Source organism: Littorina saxatilis, linkage group LG9, assembly GCF_037325665.1.
Source record: "Littorina saxatilis isolate snail1 linkage group LG9, US_GU_Lsax_2.0, whole genome shotgun sequence".
Taxonomy (NCBI): Eukaryota; Metazoa; Mollusca; class Gastropoda; order Littorinimorpha; family Littorinidae; genus Littorina; species Littorina saxatilis.
In genome coordinates, this window is record NC_090253.1 from 44,721,043 (window position 1) to 44,729,420 (window position 8,378).

Here is an 8,378-nt window from a genome sequence, read left to right on the forward strand (position 1 = left end):
TGAACTGGTGTATGTGACAGGGTTAGTCACGTGATTTCGTCAAGGTTGTCTGTCTGAGACATGTTAACTGGACACTCGAAAACTCACCGCTGGGGAGAACGGTCGGTGTCTTATATTTCCTGCTAGTTTGATGGACTTCATCGCTTTGAGTTCTGCATTGATATTCAACGCGCCGCTCTGCATATGTACAGGAGGGCTTCAGGAAAACTTCAGTTCGAGACCACTTTCTCTCCGTTCACATGCGGTCTGACGTTGACGGGTCGTCAAATTCTCTGCGCCGTGCGGGAAAGTAATTTCACCGCATAAAGGACTCGGCAAGAGGGTGAATGGGATATCGCTGTTGACGAACAGGTGCCATTCAAAGGAGGAAGCGGTTTTCGCTTCAATGAGAGTGCTACCTACATAGGCTTTTGAGGTAATAAATCATTATTTAACGCTGTTGACGAGTCTGTGTTTGTGGAATGAAATACTCTCTGTTGTTCTTTCCAGGTTAGCGCATAATTTGCTCTTTGTGACGCTAAAATACTAATTTGTATATGGTTTTTGCAGATATGGAGAGAAGGAAGGAAAATAGCTGATTTGTTGTTGTAAAAGTCCGTTTGTGCAGGCCCACGTGCTCGATGAAATATGTCAGGGTGGCATGTTTAAAGGTGGGGTGTGAGGGGTAGCATGACATGTCTAGTGCACCGAGGCTTTTTGTTGCAGCCTTTCTTCATTTCTACCTACAACTGTTGCTGGCTGTTTTTGCTGCCTATCTGCGGGACGCTGTTGTCTGCGGACGCTGTAACCGGATCGTGTGATGTAACCAGCTAACCGGCTAACCAGCGACTGAGTGAGGCGCCTGATGTCTCCACTTTTCCCTGCTTCGTAGCCACGCCAGACGGCACTACATTCTACGGAGCAGTTGTGGAGACTATGAACTAATTACAGGCCGTCCACTCAGTGGCACAACAAAGCTAAAGCGGGGCTCACACACAGGTGGAGCAAGCGGAGCAAGGGTGGAGTAGGCTGCACCAGGCGGAGAGATGACGCTACTTCCGTTGCAGGAGTGGAGAAAGTTGTGTGTGCGGTGCGGAGCAAGGAATAGGACACGTTTCTATTTTTTGGCTCCGGTGCAGCGGTGCAGCCAATCAGCGCACTCATCACTTTCTCCGGAAATAGTAGTGTGACACTAGGTGGCATCCCAAATAACGACGGCCGCCTTTTTCGAAAGAAATTTTTCATGGATTTTAGTACACAAGAATACCGAAACGGAAAGATACAATGTGGTTTCCGCTAGATTTCAAGTCACGCTTTTCACTTTTCCGAGGAAGCCAACAGCTGAGTGTGAAGAAACGCTGCTGTTCAACTTCGAAATCTCCAGTCGCAGACGACCTTCGCTTTTGCAGTACAGTCAATCGACTCAATGCAGGTGCAATGTTACTCATTTCGATCAGCTTGTTTTCGTATATATTTTTGCATTAAGATCATGTACAATGATTGGAATCAAAGGAGGAATGACTTCAGTATGCAAATGCGTTGGTTTGGCCGAAATCAATACAGCAGTAATTAAGCTAGGTTCTTTCTCGTCAGTTTGTTTTTTGCGACTGAAGTTTGTCTTCTGAATGTACCACTTGCTTGATTTTGATTGTTTGTTCAGCTCCTCGGCACAAAATTCATCATGCAAGATATCAATTTGTTGAATGATAACGGGATAAGTGAAGTTCAAACATGTATCTGCTTGCAAAAAACAATCGCAGGGACAGATCTATGCTTCATTGACTGACAGATTGTCATTGAATTTCCAACGTAAAATGACTCGTTTGCAGACTCTCTAATTAGATCCATCGAGTGTTTGTGTTCTTAGATCCATTGGCTATGCAGGCTTTTTGCGATCATAACATTGTTTGGGTTTGTGCAGGTGCAATCTGCAGATCAGAGGAGATTGACCGCAGGGTGACGCAGTGTCAGTGATCAATGCAACTTGTGTTCGACACTCAATATTGCCTTCTACCAAACTCAAGGGCAAAACAAAAGGTACGTGCTTGTGAATTCATATTATGTAATGTCTGTGAAGATTAACACCGTCTTTAGCTCTAGTCTGAGTGATCATGCTTATTAATATCCAATTCAAGTTACATACGATACATACTCCGCCCCAGCACCACCCTCACCCCATAGCACTGCTATTCAGATACTACAGTCCAACAACTAACCCTCTAAAAGTCCCCCCCCCCCCCACTCTCAGTGTAACATCTGTTGCTATCTGCACCTTTGTGTGGTAATGGGAAACTCGTGCTCAAATAGTTTCAGAACTGTTGATATTATAAGAGTTTTATTTACCAATGGTTCTCCCCTCCCTCCTTCATATTACACCGACACTCTCTATGCCCACCCTCCACCCCCTCCCCCATCCCTTCCCTCTACAGGCACGTCTACTAAAGTCTCAGACGTGATAGAATTAAGAGGATGCCACAATGATCCGGGTAACTTTGCAAATAATCATACTGATATAACAGAAGAAAGTTATTCCACAGTCATTTCTACTTATACATAACAGTGTTACAAAACAGGAATTTGTGCTATTAAAGTTATAATCTACAAACAACAAAGACCCTCCAGCCCCCCCCCCCCCCCCTCCTCACCTGCAACATATACATGTTCATGTCCAACTTTCCCAGTGGCTCTTAATCTTATGTCTATGACTGTTGATATTGAAGAGTAGAAAGTGTTTAGTTTTCAATGACTAAATTTCCCCTCACACACACACACACACAAACACACACGCACATGCACAGCTGTTGTCTCCTTCTCAATCTCTCTGTGTCTCTCTGTTTAATTAAAATATTTGGATCACTAACTCTTCACTGAGATTCAGTGTTATGTGTTATGTGGAGTAAGATTAGTGAATGTTGCTGCTGATTCTGTTGTTCTTACTGTTCTTCCTCCCTGCATAATCTTTTTTCTCCTTAAACTAGGTAGCGGCAGTCAAAACTTGGTTTTGAAGTGAGAGTGAATGTTTTGTGATGTCTTGAAAGAAAAATAAAGTACAAGCAAAACACAAAAAAAGTAAGTGGATACCTTTATTAGTTCCTGAGATTTTGATATTTTAGTACATACGCTGTCGCGACTCTGCTTAAAACTGTAAAATAGGGCAACTTCAGCAGCATGTGGGTACCACATAGTTATCCTCAGCCCTTTCAACTTTTCAGGATCTGTTATCAGCAACCAAGAATAGAAAAAACACATAGTTCTAGCCCTCTAATCTCATATGGCTTCTGTCAGCAAGCATGCAAACTTCACGAAAAACACAATTAAACCCATCGCAAAATTGCACGGGAGGGCAACTTTGGGTCATCACAATTCACACAATATGTATAGCAGCTGTCTGAAACTTTCACATATTCCAAACAAATGTGTGTAGAACATGGCTATTTTTTTTCAGACAGCTTAGTTCAATGCTTTTGGAGTATAAGAGCCTCAAAAATGTCAAAAACCTCAATTTGTCAAGCGGAAAAACAGGAAAATTACAGTTTTTCGCACTTCAAGGCCAATAATTAAGAAACTATTTAAGATACAACGAAAAATTTTGGTGTGTAGATAGATTACAGTGTAATCTTTACAGACATCAGTAAAATTCAGTGTAATGTTGAAAATAATCCCCCAAGAGTGGACAACCCCCCCCCCCCCCCCCCCCAGAGGGGGGTAGCACATTTCAGATTGAAATATTTCAGAAACTACTGAAAATACAGCCATGATTTTTGGTGTGTAGATTGATTACAATGTTATCTTCACAAATATGTGTTCAATCAAGTACACTACATTGGGGTGTGCACGTTAAAGATCCCACGATTGACAAAAGGGTCTTTCCTGGCAAAATTGTATAGGCTTAGATAAAAATGTCACTGTTATCCCTGCGCCTTGAATATGTGCGCGATATAAATTGCATAAATTTTTTTTTTTTTAAATTAAAAAAATATATATATAAATCCCTGCGCTTAGAACTGTACCCACGGAATATGCGCGATATAAGCCTCATATTGATTGATTGATTGAAGTAAGATCTAGAGAATACTACATGGCTTGCTGTGTCGTACCAGATTTACACGAGTTGTTTTTTTGACTCACATGCGAAGCAAAAGTGAGTCTATGTACTCACCCGAGTCGTCCGTCCGTCCGTCCCGGCGTCCGCCCGGAAAACTTTAACGTTGGATATTTCTTGGACACTATTAAGTCTATCAACACCTGATGTGGCCTGATGGTGTATGGTTACAAGATCTCAAAAAACATGTGCGGCAACTTGACCTCACTTCAAGTTCAAGGTCACAGGGGCCGTAATTGTTGTCTTAAAAACGGCCATTTTTCACATTTTCTTCTGAAGTTATCGAGAATGGCAACCTTAGCTATGTATGCTATACAGGGCAATGTAAGCCCTATCTTTGGACACCAGTTTGGTTGACCTTGCTTCAAGGTCAAGGTCGCAAGGGTCCTTTAAAGTTGGATTGTATACATATTTTGAAGTGACCTTGACCCTGAACTATGGAAGATAACTGTTTCAAACTTAAAAATTATGTGGGGCACATGTTATGCTTTCATCATGAGACACATTTGGTCGCATATGATCAAGGTCACTTTGACCCTTATGAAATGTGACCAAAATAAGGTAGTGAACCACTAAAAGTGACCATATCTCATGGTAGAAAGAGCCAATAAGCACCATTGTACTTCCTATGTCTTGAATTAACAGCTTTGTGTTGCATGACCTTAGATGACCTTGACCTTGGGTCAAGGTCACATGTATTTTGGTAGGAAAAATGTGTAAAGCAGTATGTGTATGATGTCATTGCTAGGTTTAGTTATTTGACCTTGACCCTGAAGGTCAAGGTCATGTAAAGGTCAAGGATGTGAGTCGTATGGGCTTTGCCCTTCTTGTTTAAATAGTGAACTGCGAAAGCGAGCTGTTTACTATTTGAAAAAGCAACGAGTGTAAATCTGGTACGACACAGCAAGCCATGTAGTATTCTGTTTATCCTACATTATATACTTCTGTGCCAGATCTAACTAAAAGTCACCGACAGCGATATTGCCTTTGGATCAACCGCTTTAGAACTTCAAACCACTTTACTCAATTTGACATTCATTCCTCCGCCATGACACACACTCTCAAACTAGGACAAAGTAGTTCGCCTTTGTCAACACTGTTAAGTTTAATATTCGAACAATCAAAACCGAGTACCTGCAAAACCGGTAAAATCCGTTGCGTTGATCGCGAGTCATGGCGGAGTATTCGAGCGAAGCAATGGTGACGCACGCTTCGAGACAATTTGTGGAAGAAATCAAACCCATCACTTCAAAATATACCAGATAAAAAGAAAAGCAGTGGCCACAGGATAAAAGAAACCAAAAGGAACAACAACAGCAAAGCATATCCTTCCTCGATAGGATTAGCTTGACCTTCCGGTTTATCCCATGTACTACTAATTTACATAGCTTGACCTTCCGGTTGACCTCATTTACATGATATACACACGTGTGATTTGAACGATTTTTATCTCACGGTTATCTCTCTCACGTATGTGGGATAAATTTACTAACATTGTTCACAGTTCTCTGGGGAAAACTAAATTCTTGCAAAGTGCACAGTCGGATGAGAAGTGACAGTCAAATGCATATATACCCCTTCTTCAAAGTCAGTCAAACAAAGTTGTCAGTCAAGTACTGCTTGAAACAGGTGTACATGGCAGGCAGGTTTGCTGGAGATTCGACTGTGAATGTTCTGCCAGAAGAAGAAAATGGTGCAAGCACAATGTTGTGTCCAAAAACAACCGATGCAGGAATCTGGCAGAAGTCAGCGATAGGTTCTCCTTTTTGTGGAACGATATCAGATCGAGCACCATGCCATTCACAAGTTCTGATGGACGGTCAAGGTCTTCCAGAAGGTCCGGATTGAGCAGGTGGTTTCTTGTGATCCTATGTTTCAGCAAATGAACCCCAACATTCCGGCCCATGATGCAACGCCCTGCGTCGATATCCAAAAATGCTTCTAGTTCTAATCCAGTCTTATTCCCCAGCTTTGTTGCTTCTTTCACTGTTCCCTCAATTTCTGCCTTGATTTCAAGTCCTTGCAGCAAGTTCACTCAAACACTTTGAGGAGAAATTAAACCAGGTCACTCCAATCCCTCCCTGTTTCCAACCGAAGCAGATCCAGCTGCAACAATAGCTTGTTGGTCAGTGGTACCAGCTGAAGTTTGGGTGGTCGACCTCTTCCAGTTGCTGTGAGTGTGAAAGCAGACTTCATTTGCTGGAAGTGAGCATCATCTGTAACACGCACAAACAAAACAAAAATGTAATACTATGTTCATAATATTTTTGTACTGAAACCATGAAGGCTACCAGTAAGTTCGTCACGCGGTAGATTCGTCACCCGTGACGAAATTACTGGCAGGGGTGGGCGGGTGTTAAGCTTAGAGCTTATGCTTTCAGATGTTTGATTTGTGGGAGAGATTCAAGATTCACTGACATTTTTTAGAGAGAGAGAAAGAGAGAGAGAGAGAGAGAAAGAGAGAGAGAGTTGTTATTTTAAAACCCGAGATCTACTCATTGTGCAGTTCTCAACTGAGCAGTTTTCAGACGACACAGTCCGAGCGTTGTTATTTTAAAACCCGAGATCTACTCATTGAGCAGTTCTCAACCCGAGATCTACTCATTGAGCAGTTCTCAAAAGCATGTAGTCTGAGAGAGGGAGCGAGAGAGAGAGAGAGAGAGAGAGAGAGAGAGAGAGAGAGAGAGAGAGAGAGAGAGAGAGAGAGAGAGAGACGGACGGACGTACATACACCCATATCCATGACACGCACGCACACACACGCACGTACAAACGCACAAACACTCACACACACCATCGCACACACACCCACACACTGACTAACACCCACACACGCGCGACCAAGAGAGAGAGAGAGGGAGTCCTATGACTTCAACCTCACTGTCAAGGAGGCAGAGAAACTCAATGTGAGGAGAGGGAGGGGTGGAAGGAGGAGAGAGAGAGAGAGAGAGAGAGAGAGAGAGAGAGAGCCGCGCTCGGACTACTGTGGCGAAGTTACCGGGACCGGTGACGAATCTACCGTGTGACGAACTTACTGGAAGCCACCATGAAGGCCTGTTTACTTTCAGTTTTACTTTTGTCCCAAAACAAAAGTTTGCTTTGTTTTTCTGTCATGTATTTGGTTATTTTTTAACTCGTTTCTAATTTATTATATCACCTTGCTTGTCATGAGAAACAAATTAGTAATCACACAAGTTTGATGGACCATAAACTCTGATTAACTGGGGGAAAAGGAAGAAGGAATGGAGATGCGCTAGGGTCAGTGCATGTAAGCTACGCTACTCGTTGCTAGGCCTAGTCTTGCACTTCCGGTTTTAGCAAAGGAACAATTATTCCTTTTAATCCTAATTTAATCCTCAAGAAAACAACAACTGAGAAACAAAAACCATCGGAGTAATAATTCAAGATTAGTTTGAAACAAATATATCACATGTACGGCGAAAGGCAAAAAATAACTTAGGTCGTTTATCGAGTACCCCCATTTCAACACCCAATACAAAATGACCCAGCACAAACTACTATCATCAAAATGAAAACTACGCACTCAAAACGCTAAATTCAGCAGAATGGTTCGACAGATCAACTTCTAAACACTAAATGAACAGAAAAACATCAACACTTACCAAGGATGGGTTTGATTTCTTCCACAAATTGTCTCGAAGCGTGCGTCACCATCGCTTCGCTTGAATACTCCGCCATGACTCGCGATCAACGCAACGGATTTTACCGGTTTTGCAGGTCCTCGGTTTTGATTGGCTCGCGCTTCGCGCGCATGAATCTTAAACGGAAACTTCCATATTTGGAGGATTCACAAGAAATCGGACTTTCTAGCGCATCTTTTACGACTACGATCGTTTGAGTTGTTTTTAAGTTACGAAAGGTTAAAGTTGGGCAATTTTTTATTGTCCATGTCTAAAATCCACCATCGATTTAATCTAAAAAATACCCCCCCTAGAAAGAAAAGGGACTCTTTCTTTAGCAGTCGACACTGGTTTCCGATCGTTGAATGAAACTATTTTTAGAAAATACAACGCCGAAAGGGAAACACCACAAAAAGTTGAAGAGCAAGTAGTAATGGCGGTCGCGTCACGGCTGTCCGAAAATCCGGAGAGAGTATTTGTGATTCACGCACACGCATTCAATCCAAGCACATTTTGCAAACAAATGGCATGGGGTAAAAGACAAAGAATCCAACTTCATTTCTGTAGTTTCCATTTTCAATAATATGCCATATATTGAAAGCTGTCGGAAATTGAAAACGTGTTATTTTCAGCACAGATCTCGCTTTCCCGCATGG

General features: G+C 42.3%; 2 long non-coding RNA genes across 2 annotated transcripts; one reads left to right on the top strand and one right to left on the bottom strand.

The window, feature by feature from the left end:
• The first annotated feature begins 303 nt into the window (after positions 1-303).
• Positions 304-2,016, top strand: LOC138976199 (uncharacterized). The gene is made up of 3 exons (XR_011458899.1): positions 304-415; positions 706-1,411; positions 1,901-2,016. It is a non-coding gene; the product is annotated as an uncharacterized lncRNA (long non-coding RNA).
• A 1,033-nt stretch (positions 2,017-3,049) lies between these two features.
• On the bottom strand, positions 3,050-8,144 carry LOC138976200 (uncharacterized). Its single transcript, XR_011458900.1, has 2 exons — positions 7,705-8,144; positions 3,050-6,297 (listed from the first exon to the last, which is right to left on the bottom strand). It is a non-coding gene; the product is annotated as an uncharacterized lncRNA (long non-coding RNA).
• Between the last annotated feature and the right edge of the window lie 234 nt (positions 8,145-8,378).